This window comes from Muscardinus avellanarius, assembly GCF_963383645.1.
Source record: "Muscardinus avellanarius genome assembly, chromosome: 3".
NCBI classification, from domain to species: Eukaryota; Metazoa; Chordata; class Mammalia; order Rodentia; family Gliridae; genus Muscardinus; species Muscardinus avellanarius.
Window position 1 is genome coordinate 150,056,076 of NC_137788.1, and position 21,507 is coordinate 150,077,582.

Below are 21,507 nucleotides of genomic sequence, written 5' to 3' on the forward strand. Positions count from 1 at the left end.
ATGAGAGCTGTTGCTATCAGAGTCCTATGTGGCCAACAATGCAGTCTCTTTGGAAGAGGCTCTTTGTACTTTCAGGCAACTTGTCCATTGCCTGAAAACTAGCACCAGTGGACTCTAGATTAAAGACCACATCATGGGCCCTGACCTTGTTGTCATATGAGCATATAGAGAGTCAGGAACAATGTAGGTAGAGGATGATGAGCAATACTGCTCTAAGACCAGGTGGCTCAAGCTTTATTTGTACCCCAGGAAAATCAAGCATTTCACCTCTAGACACAGAAAAGGCAGTGGAGGGTCTGAAGGTGGTCGTCTGTATTTCAGGGACTAATGAAGATAGAGTAAGCACAGACAAAGACCAACCCTATGAATCGTGATCCACTAGACACCATGGTAAAGAATTGGTGAGACCACAAGACTCCTTTGTAGACAGTAAAGATGTGAATGGATGCAGAGAGACTCAGAAACCCCTCAAGGAGAAGAGGAACAGATAGCAGCTTGGCCGCCTCTAGAGATTATGATCGAAGTGCTGCATATAACCAATGATCGAGTCAGCTCAAACACTCCTGGTGCCAGGAAGATGGGCTTATATTTCTTGTCAAATCATTCTCTTACTGGCTTCAGGGATGGACAATAGAGCTGTTACATTCCTAAAGTCCAGTTGAACTGACTATAATCTCCTGGGTATCTAGGAATTATTAGAGCTAGGTCAGGAGGTGGAGGATTTGGAGAAAGCCATTACGTCTTCCTTGAAGGTGTTTGCAAATGAATAGCAGTGATGAGCCATTGTGCAAATAATGTCTTTGGCCTGTAGTCCAGGCAAAATGAAGACATATAGATGATTTTGATGGAAGATGAGTGTGATCTAGAGCTGAGAAGGAGTCTACTAGGGTAAGGGAAAGCAGCTGAACTTTCAGAGTTTCTAATGCATGGTTTATAATAAAGTCAGGCAGAAAGGTGATGGGGGCTGGAGAATTCCAGGGCTTGCTTCCTACAACCTCTTCCTTGATGCTAACCTGACCCTGATTCTTCACTAAATCCAATGGCCAGGTAGTAGTCCCCCCACCCCAAAGCAAAAGTGACTGAATGCCATAGAGGTAAATGGGAAGTACTATGAGGTCACAGGAGCCCCCAAATTGCAAGAATGATCTTAAGAAAATGCATTTCCTCCATACTGAGCCTCCTAGCACTCCATCATCTTTAGTGCCAGACTCAGGTGACACTCCCTTGCTTACTGGTACTGAATTACAGAAATAAGAACAGCAGTGCTGGCTAGACCAACTTAGAGACCACCACTCAATTTTTTTAGCACATGACCTACCATCTATTCTAATTATTGCCTGTGGTCATTAAGAAAGGAGGAGCCTTGTGCCACATTGAGTAGAAGGGAGAACTACCTCTGGCATCTAGAAATGATGGAAAAAATCAACGCTGTCAGAGCTGATAAGCCTCAAAGCCTCCTGCTTTTTAACCCACTGGACTCCAAGTTTTCCATTATGCCACATAGGTGTGTTATAATAGATTTGCAAATGTCATGTCAATTAACTAGGCTGAAGTGGGGTGGGAATTAATGCCTCAGAGTAGATTCTGATGTTTTGACATGTTTAGATGTAAACAATAACATCATTAACTGATTTTAAGACTGAGAAGAAAGAATTCCTATGGAATGTTGTATGGAAAAAATACTCAATTGAGAGTGCTTTGGAAGTACCAAAATAACAGACTTCTATGCAAACAAGTCAGTAATCAGCTGACTGATGGCTTCAGTGGTGACCTCTGCTATGTGGACCTTGAATATCATTGGAAGATGGAAACAGAGTCCCCAGAGTTATTTTATCAGGGAATGTCTCACATTAAATGCACATTTGGAAGTTTCACCTTTTCCTGGAAGATAATTTTCTGTGCATATGGCTTCCCCTTTCAGGAATTAGAAATTATTTACCAGAAGTTTGCTGCTAATAAGAGCTTTGATTGTGTAGAGGAGGTTTGTCCTTTTTGTGATAAAAATGTTCATTGCTGTGCATGAAATTAGATGCAAAGCTTCCTCATTAACACAGCCAATCTGGTGAATAATGTCTTTTAGGGAAATTGTCTTATTAATTAATAACTAGGGCCTTTGCTCAACAGAATGTTTGAATCCTGGTTTCATAAACAGCACACTCCCTATTAGTCATTCTTTGTTTCCTCCTCCTCCTTCTCCTCCTCCTCTTCCTCCTCTTCCTCCTCTTCCTCCTCTTCCTTCTCCTTTTCCTCCTCTTCCTCTTCCTCCTCCTCCTCCTCCTCCTCCTCCTCCGTCATCATCTTCTTCTTCTTCTTCTTCTTCTTCTTCTTCTTCTTCTTCTTCTTCTTCTTCTTCTTCTTCTTCTTCTTCTTTTTCTTCTTCTTCTTCATCTTCTTCTCCTCCTTCTCCTCCTTCTCCTTCTATGCCTGTGAGTCTAGTATCATGAAAGAATAATAAAATAATCCTTCAGAAAAATTGAGTTCTGCTTAGTTCTAAGCTTTACTCGGGGTTTCAGTTTTTCCTTGGCTTAGTGGCAGAACACAGCAAAGGCTTTTCTCCATCTTCACTGGTGCTAGAGATGCAGATTCTTCTAGCTAAGATGACTGCAGACATTATTTAATTCAGCCTTCTGCCAATACAAGGATGTGTTAAACACATCAAATGCATGACCATGAAACCTCTGGGTGTTTACCTGTCATACTAACTGTACTGTTAATGGAACCAGTCCCAAAAGCAGATCCTCCTACTCTGGGCCCAAAGAGGACTCCTAAGTTTCTACTTACTGATCCTAAGTGTACCATTGATTTCCCATGCTGATTCCTCACATATTTTCAGGCAATTCTCCTAGAGGCCTTCAGTCCAGCTTAAGCTTAGCCACTCCCTTCAGTCATTCATTGCATCATTCATTTTCAAACAAGTTTATTTTGAGCACTTCTATGTGGTTGTATATGGGGCAGCAATATAACCAAAGTCTTGCCCTCATACTTTCATTTTAGGGGGGGTATTTAGAAATTTTTCCATTTACAACCAACAAATAGGCAAACAAGTTAATTTCAGAGAGAAAAATGTAAATGGAAAAATATAGAGTGGAATGATGGGGGTGGGAGCATTGGGGATACAGGTGGTTTTAATTTTGATAATATAGTTAGAGAAGTGCTGTGAAAAAGTTCCATCTAATGTCTAAATCTAAATTCCAGAATGGACACAGCCAGGCAAAATCCAAAGAGTAGAATGTTACAGTTCAAAAGAGAGAAGGTATACATAGGCACTAAACAGATATGAAAGAAATATAATTAAATGTCTAGGGCCAAATAAACTCTCTTCTGGGCCAATCCTAGTTTTTTCACATGTCTCTGAAAAGACAATGCTCAATACTGAACATGAAGGAGCTGGTGGCCTCTGACCAGTGCAGGCTGCAGATTGCTCTGCAAGTCCCCCAATCAGGCCTTCATCGGACACCTATGGCAAAGCAGATCTGCTAAGCTGCCCACAGGTCTGCTTCCAGAACCAACATGAAATGTCCTCCAGTCTATTGGCTCCCATGTGCATTGGTAAAATCTCTTGTTTTTAATGTAAATATAAAAATCTCCTATTTTAACTATGTATTTATTAGTTTGTACACGGTATAACACCTAAGGCATTTTGAATGTGGTTCTTGCCCTCTCTCTAGTCTAGTTATCTCACAGTGAATTGTTAAACAAATCTTATGTGCTTCTATCTGACTTTAGTTGAAGATGTTTATCAAAGCAAGGCTGAAGGTTGAGCTGCATGGCTCTCCCTGAAAAGAATCTTTTTCTCTGTTCATAGCTGTCAACATGTTTAATATTAATGTTTATTAAATTTTATTTTAATGTAAATTTATTATCTCAATATTTTTCTTCTTTTGTGGTACTGGGGATGGAACCCAGGATAATTCTACCTCTGAGCTACACCTCCAGGCCTATTTTATATTCTTTATTATGAAACAGGGTTTTACTGAGTTGCAAATGGCCTATGTAGTAGCTGAGGATGTCCTCAAACCACCATTGTCCTGTCTCAGCTTCCCAAATACTGGAATTACAAGAGTGCGCTACAACACCCAGTTTATATCTCAATCTTGATTACCTTTTTCTGTGTTTTGAGAGATTATTTCCAATGTGTCATCAGATTGAGACAAAATAGCTTTGGCATTCTTTTTTATATTCAACTATCTAAAATGAAAGTTAAAAAAAAAAACCCAGAAAGGAAAAAGGTAAAAAGGAAGTCAAGAAAGAAAGAAGGGAGAGAGAAAAAGAGGGAGGGAGGAAGGAAGGCTCAGCATAATTTTTGTCTAGACACATTTATTATTTTATGTGATCTTTCTTAAATGTCCCCAAGCTACTGACATGTAACTTACTGTAGAATTTTGGGTCCACTGACCTGTGAGGAAACTCTAAGGTGGTCATGGTTTTGCCCCCAGCCTTTCCAAGACTGGTTTATTTTCTCCCTTCAGCTATTATTTTACCTTCTCTAAGAGGATCTGTCTGATCCTTCTATCTAAATTAATCCACTAGCAAAGCCTTTGATTCTTTATTTCAAAATACTACTTGTTTCTTTAACAGGATCCATCATAATTAATCATTGTTCATATTTGTTTATTTTGTTTTGGCTCTCTTCCAGCACACATGTGCCAAGTAAGTAATTCATTTAATCTTCATAATAATGCTAGGCAGAAACAAACAGTATTGTGATTCCCACTCATATGGAAACTGAGGCTGTTGGTGGTTTGTTAACCTGTCCAGGTACTCATTGCAGAGACAGGAACCTACACTGTCTAACTCCAGGAGTCTCTGTGTCTAACCATGAGCTTGTGTGGTCTTCTTTATTCTATGTTAATATCAGAGAAATGAGGCCAAGGAAAAAGAACCTCTCTTGAATCACTTTTCCATCACTGGGTTGTGAAGAACAGGAACTGCTAATGGAGTTCAAGAATCCCTGAAAAACTTGCAAGTGGGTCTATATTCCTTCACTCCTGGAATACCATAAATGGACCAAAAATTGTAAGATTGAAGGAGAATCACAGAAGTGGGAAGTGCCCTACAAGTTAATCTGCAAAGATGTGCTTTCTTTCCATTGGAACTTTAGATGAATCTGCCTGATGATGATCTAACATTTGTATGAGTTTCTCTTAACAACCCCTAATACTAAGGTATTATTAAGGTTAAAGGGCCTATTGGCAAACTATTCCCATAGAACTATTTTTTGTTATCATAAAACCATGATTGAGAAGGGCCAGTATTCTAATATAGAAAAACCATAGAATGGTTAAGATGGTACAGGTGCACAAGTTAGTATAAAGTAATTTACTCTATTATGGATATCATTTTTTAAGTGCATGCTGTCTGTCAGGTATGATATCAAATATAGTCCTGCATCGCTGAACAATGGAATGTGTTCTGAAAAATGCATCATTAGGCAATCTCATCACTGGGCAACCATCACACAGTGTACTTACATAAACCTAGATTGTACAGGTCAATCGATCACTCCACAAAACCTCCTGATGCAGTAAAGAGATATGGCCAACATGATATATAAGCAATTGTTCCTGTGTAACACAGCATACACTCTTGCAGCAAACATTTTTATAAGTATAAGGAGCAAATTTTCAAGTAGCCATAAAAGTATAATATAGTAATTACATAAACCAGTAGCATGTCATTTATTGCCATTAATAAAAGATAATATTAAATACTATGTATTGTACAATATTGATGTGTTCTTTTTTTTAATGACTGGCAGTGTGTTAGGTTTGTTTATACGAGCATCACTACAAATACTTGAGTACTACATTGCATTGCAATGGCATGGTGGCTATGACATCAGTAGCTGATAGAAATTTTTAAGCTTTCTTTTAATCTTATGGGACCACTGTCATATATGTGGTCTATCTTTAACCAAAATTTGGTTATAAAGTACATGACTATACTTCATATATAGTAACTTTATTCTACACAGCATCCTAAAAGGATTTATTATACACATTTTACAAATTACTAAAGTAGTTCAAAGAAATATGTTCACTTTGCCAAGGCCATAGAGAAAAGGAAAGCTTCAAGAAGCCTGTTGCCATAGTCCCTTCCACTTTATCTTTTATAATAGGTATTAAAATCAGTATTGTTAGAAAAGTCCTGTTAGCAGAAAATTAATTAGGAAATTGAATGGAAATAAAAGAACTTAAGAAGAGAGACTTGTGATTGAGAATCCCAGGGTACCAGGAAAAAAGGATTCTTACAGGTCTAAAGGAGAGGAAACAAACATGTAGAAGAATAGGAAAATGGAAGATGCTGAAGACCAATTTCCATCTTCCATCAGAAACTCTTTTCTCGTGCAGCCTCTTCTGTAAAGCCTAAGGTAGCAGCACACTGCATCCAGGGATCTCTATTAACATGAAAAGGAATAATATTGGCTTTGCTAAGCAGAGTGGCTGAAACAGAATTACTGACTAAAATTCAAAGCGATGGGTGAGCCTATCTTGGTGATGCTTTTGCGATTTCTCTTTCATCCTAGAACAGCAGAGATGGGCATTATCTACTCCCAGTGGTTTTCTAGCTGTCTTCCTCGGGTCTCAAAGGAGCATGAAGGACACACGTGGACACCACGAGCAATCCTCAGGCCATGATGCTACCCATGAGTCAACCATAACACATCTTAATTTTGAAAGCCATTTGGACAAATAATTCTTTTATTTGGAAAAATTTTTTAAAATGCATATACTTCTGTGTTTTATAGGAAAGCAGTCTCAGACTCAAAGATGATGTAAATAGTTGAGGATCACATAGTTGGCTTGAATATCAGAATGAAGTTTAGATCATTGATCTCCTGACTCCCAATGCAGTGCTAATTCCACGTACCACAAAGTTAGCTATTAGTTTTTATTACTTAGGTCTTGCATAAAATATAAAAATTGGTTCTCTGCAGCACTCGCCAGCAGCAGTGCTTCATGTCATACTGATTATCTATAGATACTATCTTTGACCAGTCAAAGTTGGCTTCTTGAAGTTAGATCTGAAGTTATAATATTTTGATTGTAAGTGATGAGGACTGTCCTGAGGCTGAATGAATTTGTTTAATCCTCTCATTTTCACAGGTACCACTACAGGAGTTCTTCTTTCTTTTATCATCGTGTGTTCCATGGTTTCCTTCCCTTCTACTTTGTTGGTTTATGTTATCCTCTATCTAGTCTGCTTTTATTGGTTGCTCTGGGGGCATCAAATAGAAAACTCTAAGAACCAACTGAAATTATAATATGTTTGAACAAATCTAAAATGCCACCATTAATATATTTTGTCATTATTTCCATTGGGCTAGAATATGCAAACTAGAAGTTTCACAAATTTAAGTGTACATCTTAAGGAGTATTTATATACAAATGCAATCATGTATACAAGATAAAAAATAAAATTATCCCCTCCAAAAAATAATAAAATCCTCCCTAGTATCCCCAAATTTCCATGTATGGAAATTACATGAAAATTACTCCAAATTATTTATTAAAAAAACATCGCTTATCTCCACAATTGCTTGGCACATTTATTGTAAAGCACATAGCTGCATAGGAGTGGTTTAGTTTCTGAATTATCTGTTGTGTTGAGATATTTGTCTCCACTTGCAAGGACACATCACTCTGTTAATAATGATCAATTCAGTAGTTTTTGATAATACAAACCAACCAGCTTTGTTTTCTTCTTTGATATTATTTATTTTTCCCAGTCATTTGAATTTGATATACTTTTTAAAATCACCTTGTCCATTATGCCTATACTAACTGAGATTTTGATCAGAATTATATGAATTCTAAAAATATATCTGGGGAAAATTAAAATCCTAATGACATATATACCACTAACCTACAAGTCTGGTATATCTCCGATAGATTATTATTAACATATACAAAAGCAATTTGTCTTTGCCTTTTGTATTCAACAGCAAGACAACAAATGTGATCTGCCTTGATTTTATCCTGCTTGGAATTTTATTAATCTTCTTGAGTATGTATGTTTATAAATCTCATAATTAAAAAATTATTTGTAATGGTCTTTTGAAATAGTCTCTTGCTTCATTGCCTCTTTCCTTCCCTTCTATGACAGAAAAGTAGACTTAATCAGACCTTTCCAGTGTGTCCCATATATTTCTTCTATTCTGTTATTTTTCTTATTCTGTTTTCCTTCCCTAACATACTTTTAACACTTTCAACTAACCTTTCTTCAAGTTCACTGATACTGTGGTCGATAGTCTGGTCAGAGGAAACTCTTCTGTGTGATAAATTAAAGGCCAAGCTGGGACCAAATTCCAGTCCTGCTTGACCCATGCTCATTCCACGTGATTTTAGACATGCAGTCCATTTCACACTCTTCCATCTCTATGGCATGTGGCTTATTTTGACTAATTTAATGCCCTATTACTAAAGACATGCCAATTCTAAGTCTAGGTCTCAGAAGGACTTGAAGACTTCCACTTTCTTTTTCTGAATCTTCCCTATTTTTTTTTTTGGGGGGGAAGCTTCTAGACTATTAAAGGTTAACTATATGATGCAGAGAAGAAACATCTAGAAGGGCTATTCTAAACTAACCAGTGTCTAACTGACCCACCAATTGTGAGCACATAAGCCTGGTCAGCCAAGTTCAGCAGAGCCTGACTAACATCTTCAAAATTATTTAATTCTTCAGCACTACCCTTCTGTTCTAACACTGTTAACACCCAGCAAGTGTCTTGAGATGTGGATCATGAATTTGTGCCATCTGCCAAGGGAGACACAATCTCATCACATCCTTTCTGTCTAGGGAAACATCATCACATAAAACCTTTGAGTACTTTCATTTTGTCTTGGCTTACTTACATAGAGCTTTTTCCTTTATTTAAATTTTATTTTTCTAGTTTCTGTCACTTTAACAGCTCTCCAACGTATTTTAAAATATTGTTGCAGTTTATCTTTTTTCTCCCTTAGCCACTGCAGTAGAAACATTGATCTGCTGTGAACTATTAGGTCTGATTTCAAATTAGAGTTCACAACTGCCATCTTTAGTTATGAATATCAAAGTTTGGGTGATGTTCTTAGGAAGAAAATAAACAACCTTCATAACAGTATTCTGTAATATAACCCCATGGACCTTAGGGATTTAGGAGAATATATTCTTCAAGCAGAGATAGTACAGTCTTAAGTCAGGTTAGCTCAAATACTAATTTGCTTTAATGATGAGTGCTGCTAAGTCTTTTTGGTGAGCGAGACTCATCTTTATGAAACTTTTCAGAATTTTCCTCCCTGGCAGACCTGCCTTTCCTATTATACATTATACCTCATTACATCCTGCCCAACCCATTTCTGAGCTTTGTCAAGATATATCCTAGAGTCGTACCTAGGTGTTCTTAATTTGGAGGACACTCCACTTTGATATATATCTGGCTTTCAGCTTTATCCTGATGGTGGATTCATTTAACCAGGTTATCACTTTATCTATGTCAATAACAACTTAGAACATCACAACTGGTTTCTCATCTTAAATTTTTTTTTTACAAAGTACCACTACCTTTTGTATGGATGTGATGCCTTTGTGTATAACACATGATTCTTGAGGTAGGGAAGTGGCTTCTACTTTCATATAAGATATGGAAGGTCATGGCCAGATGGCAGTCCCTCTTTCACCCATTAGGAAACTGAAACCCAGTGAAGGACTTCAAATATTATACTGGTAATCTCTTAAAAAAGAAATATTCCTATGTAAATATGTTAAGCATACTTAAGTCAATAGGTTAGGACTTCTGCTTCTTTTTGGCACCTTCACAAAGAGGCAGAACAAAGTTTCCAATGGCTTGCATTCTGATCTCAAGGTCAGTGCACTTCATTTGTCTTATACTAGCTTCTGAGAAGAAATGCATCTCTCTGTTCTTAGAAGACAAATTTTGCAAGTGTCAAAAAGAAGCAGAAGACTCAAGAAGTGATGGAGATGGCTGGTAATAGCCCATATTCCTGATACCTGTGAATTTTCTGTAGTGTGCATTAAAAAAAAAAAGAGTTCAGCACTAGGGCTCTCTGATTAGCACTCTAGCAAAAAGCAGAACCATCTGACACTGTGCAAATATGCTCCATCTGCCTAGGTTCAGACAGACATGGAGTGGGAAAAGCAACAGAGGAAGTGATCTCTAATGTGAGTAATGGCTGAGCTGTCGGGCAAAGTTATTCTTGAACTATAACCACTGCTGCTGGGCCAACCTGATTGATTGATTTCAAAGTTTGCCTAGCACAAGCCTGTTTCCAAGCCATTCTATCTCATTTTAAAAGTCACCTATAAGGAGAGAGGATGGGGGAGAAGAGACATCCTAAAGGCCTTGAGAAAATTAGAAAGAGTCAACATCTATAGGAGAAAAGGCTGGACTGAAAATACCAATCCAGGTCCCGTGGAGGCTTCAGCTTCCATAAGAAAACAGATAAAACTGCCGTGCCTTGAGCACCCCCAATCAATATTTCATTATCAATCTGTTATTGTTTGTAGGAATTTCCACTTCAGACTCCTAACGATGGTTGGTAAATCTTGCTGATCAGCACAGCCTTCTGAATGGGGGCAATTTTTCACCAATCATTTTTTTCAGATTTGGTGAAATAGCAGCAATTCATGTGCTACCTTGAGTTCTCAGCCTATAAGAAAAGCAGCTTCTTTTGATTATCATGGATTGCTACCTTGTGGCCTTTTATATAAACCCCCATCAACTGTCATCTGTGGTGGGTCCCTTTTTAAGTAGAAAAGTCAAATTGTACCTAGTGCATCCGGTTGTCAAAAATCTAAGGACAGGAAGGCTTATTTAAAGTCATCTGAATTCTTAGTTATATCATTTCATTAGTTGTCCTGCGAGACAAGGCCAGATAGAAGGTTAATGTGCCTGGAAATGTTTATTTCATGAAGATTCAGATTTTTATTCTTCACAAAATAGAAAAAAAATTAACTTTACCTAAAAAAGTATCTCACATGAGCACCATCTGAAACGAAAGGCCACCTTGATTACTGTTTTTGGTTCTACACACTCTCGGGCACTTGGGGAATTAGTAGTAAATAAGAGAGATAATGGTCCTGGATAATTTCTACTAAAGGCATAATTAGGAACTAAGTAGTGATTGGAATGTGAATTGAGTGGATACCTGACCAAGTAATAACTGTATTGGAAGACATAACAACTGAGTAGAGACCTGTGTAAACATCAGCAGTTCAGTATGCAAAATCTAGAATATCCTACATGGTGGGAGAGACAAAGATAAATTCAAAGTCAAGACAAAGCTTGGTTTTTCTCAAGGACAGATAGAAGGTCCTGATTCTAGGAATTTTTTTTTCCCCCATGGAGGTTCTGGTTTTAATTTGTCATAAAAATAGGAAAAATATTTTTGGCCCAGAAAAGTATTGAAAATGAGGACTATTGGAAACAAAACGCAACTCTGAAGAGAGAATCTATTATTTCAAATATTTGTTAGACCTTGATTGATAAAAGAGAGATTTTAAAGAAAGCTATTCAACTCTGAGAGTGGCTGCTTTCCTGATGTGAGTATGGAAAGTCCCATTAAAGTGGTGGAGTCTACAAGCACTAGAGGTGGTGATTTTAAAACTGCATTAATCAAGAAAAAGTATTAATGCATCCTCTCATTCTCCAGTCTAAAACTATTGATTGAATATCTACCATATACCAGATCCTGTTAATTCTTGAAGATACAAGGATACATGAAGTGGTCATGGACATCATGAAACTTGATGTAATGAAATCTGTCTAAATTGTGCCTAAATTTTGAATAGTGGGTCAATTACTTTTTTCAATATTGCTAAGTTTCATGAGCTATATAGTCAAGGCCTAAAAAGGGAATCAGAGTGTTATCCAAGACATTTTCAACCACTGGAAAACCAGGTGGAAAGAATCCTGGAAGCTAGGCCTTTCTGAGGTTGGAGATATTTATCCTGCTTCTCACAGTTGTAAATGTTCCTGCTGCTAAATCTCCAAGGCCAACATTTGACAACCAGCATATGAGTTTGTTTTCCATAATTATAATGGAATAGCTGATGCTGGGTAACTTTATACAAGAAAAGAATTTATTTAGCTAATCATTCTGCAGATTTAAAAGCATGGAACCAGTGTTTGCTTAAATCTGGTACAGGCCATGATGTCATGACAGATAGCATCAGGGTGGAACATGTGGGTGTGTGTGAGAGAGATCACATGGGAAAACAGGAAATCAGAGTGAGGAGAGGGCCAGTAATGACCTCCCACTAACCCAACTCTTACAAGTTTTACATCCTCTTATCATTTCCACACTGAGGGACCAAGTTTCTAATGCATAAATCCTTGAGAAATAAGCCACGTCTACATCCTGGCAATCAGGTTTCAAACACAGAAAAAACAAGAAAAACCAATATCCAAGACATTTACATGTCAATCCTAAGCTAAAGGAGTCAAGGGAAATGGTACCCTTCAGTCTCTGGACAACATGGTCTTAATGCTTCCAGATTTTTCTTAGTCAATGAACCTCCTTTGGGTATTTTTGTGACACTTCCCAGAAGACAGAATTTAGAAAATTTTAATAGCCCATAGTGTGCGTAGGAACTACATAAAAGAAAAGGGAAAAAGTATGTTTCAGAAAATTATTTTATATTGATTGAAGGCTGTTTTTTTATTAAAAATTATCCCAAAAATGACATTATAGACATGTAGCTAAGATGTTAATGGTGATTTTTAATAAGCTTGACATTTTTCATTGTTTATTTTTTGTTACATTTTCACAAGTGGTAGGAGTCAAAGCTGTTGTTTTCTGGAAAGTTTTATATTAGAATAAATCATGAGTGGCTTAGCCTTTTCCCTGAATTTGAAAATCTTTGATATAAGAATCATATTGAATTTTAGGTTTTAGTCATTTATAACTGACATGGTAATGGCATATAATGAAAAATAGATGTTTATTGAATCAATCAATGAATGAATTCCTTGATGCATGAATACATGTAGTGATCCAAGCCTCAAATTTTTTTACTCCTATGGATCTGGCTACAATGGAGGCACTGTATCTTGTTATTCTAGCTTTATTTTTTTATTTTTATTTTTTGCAGTATTGGTGGTCACACCTAAGGTCTCATATTTACTGGAGAGCTTCTACCACTGAGAAATACCCTACAGCTTTATATTTTTAATAAGGTTTTCAAATATTCTCAATAAAATATTTTTTAAAAAAGAATCCTAAGAAAAGGAGGAAGAAGAGGAGGAGGGAGAGATGCATATTTAAATTACATGTTACCTTTTTTTAATTGCACTATTTTTTTTTTAGCTCTGTTCCTCTTTCTCAAAGCATATAGCAAGTTTCAGCTTTTTAGTTAGAAATAGGAGAAAGCTGGGCATGGTGGCACATACTTGTAATCTCAGTACTCTGGAGGCTGAGACAGGAGGATCGCAGGTTCACAGCCAGCCTCAGCTATTTAGTGAGGCCCTCTGTAAGTTAGTAAGACCTTGTTTCAAAATAAAGAATAAAAAGTAGGTCTGGGGTGTAGCTTGGCATTAGAGTGCACCTGGGTGGGTTTTATTCTCAGTACCACAAAAATTAAATAAAAATAAAAATAAATAAATAAATAAATAAATAAATAAATAAATAAGTAAAATAGGAAGAGAGAAAATGAAGATTAGCTTTGGTCTATCTAAAGGAGAGAGGTCTCTGATTTGCACACTGTTTCAGTTCTCTAATGAGTAAGTTTTAAAAACTGCCCAAAATAGCAGCTCAGAACTAGACTTGATTCTGACCAGCAGCCTGGACGAGGAGTTCCCTGAACCAGACCCCACCACCCACTGTGGAGCACAGAACCTTTTGGATTCCTGGTAGGGAGAGCCAAGCATATAATCACCCAGATAGACAAAGAGGAAACTTCATCTATGACACCATTGCTGTTTGTGTATCAGCTATTTATTCTTTTGTTTTTCACCAGCCTGCAAACCTAAAGAATTTAAGAGGCTTAAAAGATAGGACTCTGTGACTTCATGCACCAAAATGGGGGCAGTGTTGAGTGAAAACCAATTCTGGGCAAAGTGAAGACATGGAAATTAACTGTGAAAAGCAGCCCAAGGGGAAGAAATATTTTAAGCTTCTCCCTTCCTTCAACTTATAACCATCACACAATACAAGAGCAGATACATTTCGGGATAAAAGCACAGAAGAGATGCAAGCCAAGTCCACTTAAGTCAAGAGATGGGCAGACACTGGCTGAGGCAGAGGGTGTTAAGATGTGCACTGCTAGCAGGCATGTTTCTCAGTCCAACACTTTTGGAAAGCATTTTAGCAGTATTATCAAGAACCTTAAAACCTCTTTGATCCATTAATCCCACTTCTGGAAAGCAATCTTAAAGAATTAGCTCACGATTCACATAAAAATTTAGGAACATGAATGCAGATCAAAGATTGTCCAGAACACAAAAATACAGAAAATAAATATTCTCCAAGCAAGGAAATATTTAGAAATGTCATTGGAATAATATACAACCCTTAAAATTGTGTCTGTATAAGAGTGGGTAGCAGACCCAACAAAACAGGGGAAAAATGTTTACATGGAATTTGGGAAGAAGCTAGTAAAATTTAATTTGTTCATTAAGTCATAGAGACACTGTGCTCCCATTAATGGGAAACAACAAGTACCTTAATCTTAACTACAGCAATCATTCCATATCTGTTTGTTCTGCAACCACAGGCTCAACCATGGCTAGAAAACATGTGAAAAATAGTTGCTTCTGTACTAAACAAATACAGACCCTTTCTCCCTGTCATTTCCTAAACAATATAGTATGGCAACTATTTAAATAGCACTTTCATTATACTAGGTTTATAAATAGCTAGAAAAGATTGAAAGTATACTGGGACATATGCATAGGTTATATGCAAATACTAAGCCATTTCATATAAGAGACTTGAGCATCTGCAGATTTTGTTTGCACTGTAGGATCTTGGAATTAATACCCCATACATACTGAGGAGCAATTCTATTCAATCAGTGAGGTGAATTACTGAATGCTAGTGTGGGGGGAGTACTGGGGATTAAACTCAGGGATATTCTATGAGCTAAACACCCAGCCCTATTTTATTTTATTTTACTTTATTTATTTTATTTTATTTTACTTTGAAACAGAGTCTCACTAAGCTGCGGAGGGCCATACTAAGTTGCTAAGTCTGGTCTCAAACCTGTGATTCTCCTGTCTCAGCTTCCCAAGTTTTTGGGTTACACCAACATGCCTGGCTTCTAAATGTTCTTTCATTAATATTGAGACCAAACTAGGTAAAATCTTAAGTTGTTTGAGATTTCAAACATGTCAAAAAATGTGGAAGGAAAAACTTTGGGTACTGGGTAGAGGTAAAGTTCAAAAGAGGACATAGATTTTAGGTTATATCTGCTATTTCCCAATGTGTGTTTGTGGGCACGAGCACATGTCTGTATTTGTAGGAGAGAGAGAGAGAGAGAGAGAGAGAGAGAGAGAGAGAGAGAGAGAGGAGAGAGAGAGAGAGAGAGAGAGAGAGAGGGAGGGAGAGAGAATGAGAATGGAGACTTTTGTTTTAATGTATTAGGTAAAATTGAAAGAAAGAAAGAGAAAGAAAAGAAAGAAAGGAAGGAAAGAAGGAAGGAGATAGAGAATATAACTAATTAGAAATTAGTTATAACAAATTTTAGAGAACTAAATTCTTAAACTAATAAATTATAACTAATTTCTTCTGTTTTGTCTTATGTGTCCGTGTGGGCAGCTGAGGCCCTAAGTCACCAGACCAGCAGCTGGAGGACTCCATCCTCCTACATCCTGGAAGATGTTAGGATACGGCATTTCAGTGTTTTAAGTTTCAGTTTGCCTCTGGAAAGACAATAGCTAATAACACCTGCTCTGCGTAAGTAATTTGTTGGTCTTGGAGATCCCAGGACTACATAGAAGAATCTCATAAATTTAATACTCCTAAGGCTGAATTACAAAACACACCTTGTGTTCAAATACCAAAAATAAATAATTAAAAAAAATTAACTACAAAGGAGAGCATGGCGATGTACCCCTGTAACCCTAGTATTGTGAGGCTGAGACAGGAGACCAGGTTCCTTGCCAATCTTAGCAACTTAATGAGGCCCTCAGCAACTTAGCAAGACCATGTTTTATTTTAATAGGCATGGGGGGTATAACTCAGAGGTAGAATGTCCCTTGGTTCAATCCCCAGTAAAACACACACACACATACACACACACAGACACGCACACACTCATATACACAAAGAAATAAAATATACCAACATTAAGAAATATGTACCATTTCATCTGTTTTGTCATTGATTACTGTATTAGACTGCTTATCATTGTGTAATGAGACATATTCATGTCTAAGGTATAGAAAACAAAAGGCCTATTTTGGCTCATGGTTCTGGAGGAATGAACTGCCTGTACCAAAGATAAAATAAATCATATACTTATAAGAATATTTCAAATTCAAATTTGGGATTAAAGGCATTTATTTATTTGATTTGTATCATTTTCTCTCTTCTGTTGCATTACAAATATTAACATAGAACAATTTTTAAGTAATAGCATCATTCTTTTATTTTAGTATTATGTGCATAAATGCCCATATGTATATCAATGGCATTTGTAATAATACTAGTTATGGTTTTCTAATTAGTATTTATTATTATTAAATTTAGTTTTGGCGAAGGTTGTTTTGCCCTTACAGTATATCTCACAAAACTTGGCTAGTCATAGTGTTTTTAAGCCAGCTAACTGACATATAGTTAGACTCATTTGTACATGAAAAAGTGATTTAATGCACATCATAATTTTATGTATATTAGAGCAATAGAGCTCATTGTAGCACTATTTTTACATAGTAAAAAATTGAAAACATAAATATGCACTAATGTTGAATAATTAAAGAAGCTCTAACCCACATTGAAATATTATACATCAACTTAAATTATACTTTAAAAAGTTTTAAAGCTTGGTTTGTAAATAAGTTTTATAGTGTATATTTGAGATTTATATATAATGTGATGTTTTAGGGCACATATAGATAATAAAATGATTACTATATTGATGTAAATTAACATATTCATCATCTCAAGTTATGTTTTCTTGACAAGCATAGCTAAAATCTGAATGCAAGATAATTTTTAAGTATAGCATCCACACTGTGCATTAGGGATCTAGCCTTGAGGAATCTACCTATCAGCTTCTTCATAGGCTTTGACCTACATCTTTCCATTTCCTCTCCTCTTACTCCCCCATCTCCACCCCTGACCATCACTGATTTTTTTTTTCTATCTTCGTACATTTCACCCCTTTTTTTTTCCTTTTTGGGTTTCACATATAAGTGAGGTCATGCAGTATTTTTTGTAGGTCTGAGTTATTTCACTTAGCATAAATATGCTTATAAAACAAAATGGAAAAGTAAGACTGCACTATTATACTTTCTAAGGAATTCTAAATCTTTTATAATCAAACAAACATGTGAACTTTTTTCTCCAGCGTAGGGGATTAAACCCAGAGCTTTGAGTATGCTAAGCAAGCTCTTTACCACTGAACAATTTCCCTAGCCCACAAGCGTGTCAATTTTTATATGCGTTCATAAATACATAGATAAAAAGGCCAGACATATGTTCACAAATAAAGGAGTAGTAATACCATGGAGGTGAAATCATAGATTTTTTCTTCTTTTCTTTTCCATGTTTTTGTTTTCTATATTTTCCCATTAGGTATAGTGTTGTTGTACCTTGTATATGTAGTAACCTCAAAACTACAAAACATCAAAAATGTTTAAAGAGATAAGTAACAAAATGATGAAATTATCATCTTCTGGTTTATTTATTCTGGTGTTTTAGCAGATTTTGAATATAGCAGACTGGAATAGTGTAGGTGTTGTGTTCAGAGTATGGTGTGTGTGTGTGTGTGTGTGTGTGTGTGTGTGTGTGTGTGTGTGTGATATACTTGGGATTGTACCTGGGAGTATTACACCTCCAAATTACACCCCCCTCAGCCCTATTTTTTCATTTGAAATCAGGGTTTCGCATACGTTGCTAAGGCTGATGGGAAACCTATGACCCTCCTGTCTTACCCTCCCAAGTACTGGGATTATAGGAATGCACTATTTTTATTTTGAAACAAGGTCTTGCTGGGTTGATAATAGTCTCACTAATTTCTGAGGATCTCCTCAAACCTGTGATCCTCTTGTCTCTGCCTCAAAAAAACTAAAATTATAGGTGTGTGCCACCATGCCTGGCTAGGAATCTGGTCATCATCCTTGTCTCTCCATTATGTGTTTCAGTAGTGACATCAGGACACATTCTTTGGGCCATCCTGAGCATGTGAAAGTGACTGGCTGATAAAAACGGGACAAATAAAAGAAAAACTAGAGTCACTATCAATTGGTTCTTTTCTGCTTTCGTCCAAACTCAGCATTTACTTCTTTTAATCCATGACATCCTATAATCCTTGATTCTATTAGAGGCAAAACCTCCTTTTCTTTGAGACTGGATTAAACTGGATTAGGGTTCTGTGTTATGTTCTGATGAGGTTTGGACAGGATTTAAAATTAGAATGGAAAGAGAGGGGATATGAATCTCCTTTTGTAGACCTTGCCCCACTTTAAAACCAAAACAAATCATAAAGGCTTTTGGAAAACTGTACAAGTGTTTGAACAAACAATAGCGGTTAAAACATATCCAGATACATCATAAATATTTGTCAGACTTAGGCATGGTGGAGCTTCAGCGTGAACCACTGAGGAGCTGACTTACAGTCTTATTGACTTACACAGTCAAGAAAACATAAGTCTGAATTCTGACCATTCTACTTACAGTGACTTTGCACAAATTACTTACATGCATTTCTTTATGCCTTGATTTCTACATGACGTTTATCTTGAGGATTTGTGGGAAATTTCAGAAATGTTGTTTGTGACTTACCAACAAACAGTAGGTACTTAGTCATCATTATGTTTTATTAAAAGGTGTTATCTTAACCCAAATTTGACTAGTTAGCGACTTGAACTGAATTTTACTAGAAGTAGGAAAGAGTGGTATTTTAGTACTCAACAGGTATTATAATTTCAAACTCAGGAGCCACGGACAATTATCAAAGGTTCTTTAGGACTCTTGAGAGGGTTTGGGTCTCTGAGTTTACAGAGTTGTCTAAAAGATATGCAGTTGATCTATTTTTCCAGTGATGGAAAGTCCATTCTTGTTTTAAGCAGGGCAGTCAGAGTGCATTGCATCCCTCTCACAGTTCCCTTTGACTCTGTGTACAGAAGAGGCCTGAAGTATTTGGCATCATGACCAAGACTTCTTGAAGAAAAATTAAAAGAAAACTTTTTACACAAGTTGGTGTTGCATATTTTTTAAAAATTCAAGAATCATATCTACCACAATTCATAATAGGCATATTTCTTCCAACTAAATAGTTTTTAGCTTATAGGTATGTTGAAATACACAATTCTTTATTTTTCTTGCTTCCTCGCTATTACAACATATAGGACAACACTGTTGGAAGAGCAGTGAGCACTTGTTAAGCCTTTAGTGCATTTACATCTTTTCTATATATAGCTTTGTGTTGCATAATCCTATTTTGGTTAATGACAGACCAGGTATACAATAGTGGATTCCTAAGAGTACACCACCAATGGACACTGTAGCTGTCAAAGATTATATAAGTACACTGCATGATTTTTGTGAACAATGAAATTGCCCGTGATGGAATTTTTCAGAACACATCCTCATTATTAAATGACATATAACTGCACTATATTATTCTATAAACTGTATACACTTTATATTTTTATATCCTCTACACATATACTCTTATGTATTTATCATAAGCTCATCTACTTTTTTATTTTCCCCTGATGTTTTATTTAATTTAAACTTCACTTTTCAGTCTGGCCCAGTGGCACATGCCTATAATCTCAGTACTTGGGAAGCAAGGGCAGGGGGAATGAAGGTTTGAGGCCAGCCTCAGCATATTAGGAGAGGTCTCGGCAACTTAGCAAGATCCTGTTTCAAAATAAAATAGAAAGGGCTGAGGGTGTAGCTTGGCAGTAGAATGCCCCTGGGTTTAATTCTCAGTATTCTTCTGCGCCGCTGCCCAACCCCCTCCAAAAAAAAAAAGAGCCCTTCACTTTAATTCTGTGCTCTTTTATGGACATCTGAAAGCATTTTGGTGAAAATGAGATGAAGAAAGGAAAGAAAGATAAGAAGAAATAAAGCATAATGGGGCAAGTAAGGAAAGAAGAAGTAAACACGAAACAGTTTAACAAATAAGTAATAAATATAGCCCTCTAATGCAGGAACCTTTTGGATACTTTATGCATTATGTATGTATCAAGTCACCTTTATGGTAGAGTTGCAACATTTTCATTATGATAGACCATGAATTAGAAAATAAATATTCAAGGAGATGCAGTAAGTATGTGAAGAATATATGGGTCACCATAGTGGAGAAAGAATTTCCAACACGGCTGTGCGTCCTAAGTGAGTAACTATTAAACCCAAAATGTGACCTCAGACTGCTCAGCAGTTCAGAGTTACAGCTTCGGAGGCTCAGCCAGGACACGTCTGGGCATTATACTGTGTGGCGGTATCAGAACTTGTGGGTATCCTCTCCCTTTTCTCAACATTACTGAGTATGGAGGGCAGGGAGCCGGGGTTGTGATAGTCTGCAGGGTGTTTCACTGTTCTGAAAGCCTGCAAATGTTTTGATGCTCCAACCGAGGGGAAGAAAGCCAGCACACGAGCAAGCAAATAAAAGATACTAGATCAAAAAGATGTGTTTAAAGACAGTACACACACGAGCCCCAGGGTGTTTCAAATATTTATAATTCTCTACATATTTAATCTTTAAGAGTTCTTGAGATGCTGTGTTCAAAATCTGAAGCTAACACACCCAGCTCGGAGCTGATATTATCAAAGTCATGGAAGGAACATAGAAGGAGAGAGATGAAGGAGATACATGAAAGAAACAAAATAATCAAAACTCTTTAAGGCAGGCCACATGACTGGACTCACAGAGTGACGGAATTGAAAGGGACCTTGGAAAGCCCATCCCGTTGCTGCACAAAGGGAGCTCTAACTCACGGAGAGCTTTTCCTCTGAGCTTCCCTGTTACTGAGAATTGGTTATCTTTGAGGATAGAACCTCAATACTCTCAAATGAGATGAACAAGCAATGGCTTACCAGAATGACAGAATCTTCACTGCAACACAAAAGCTTGAGACTGCTGCAGTCACAGACACAGAACTTTATACTTTAATGGGAGGAGGTATTAGCTGCATATATTAATATTGCCAGATATAGATTAGTATATATTTGTTACGGGATCAACTCTGGACCACACTAGAAGGAGAGAGAAGATAGGTAAGAGAAACACACAATAATAATATAGTCCTGGGCATCAGAGAGCTTCTACTTGAATTGTAGAGACTATAGGAAATATCAAAAAATATAACGAAGGATTCAGGATTGCCTAACAACTTTT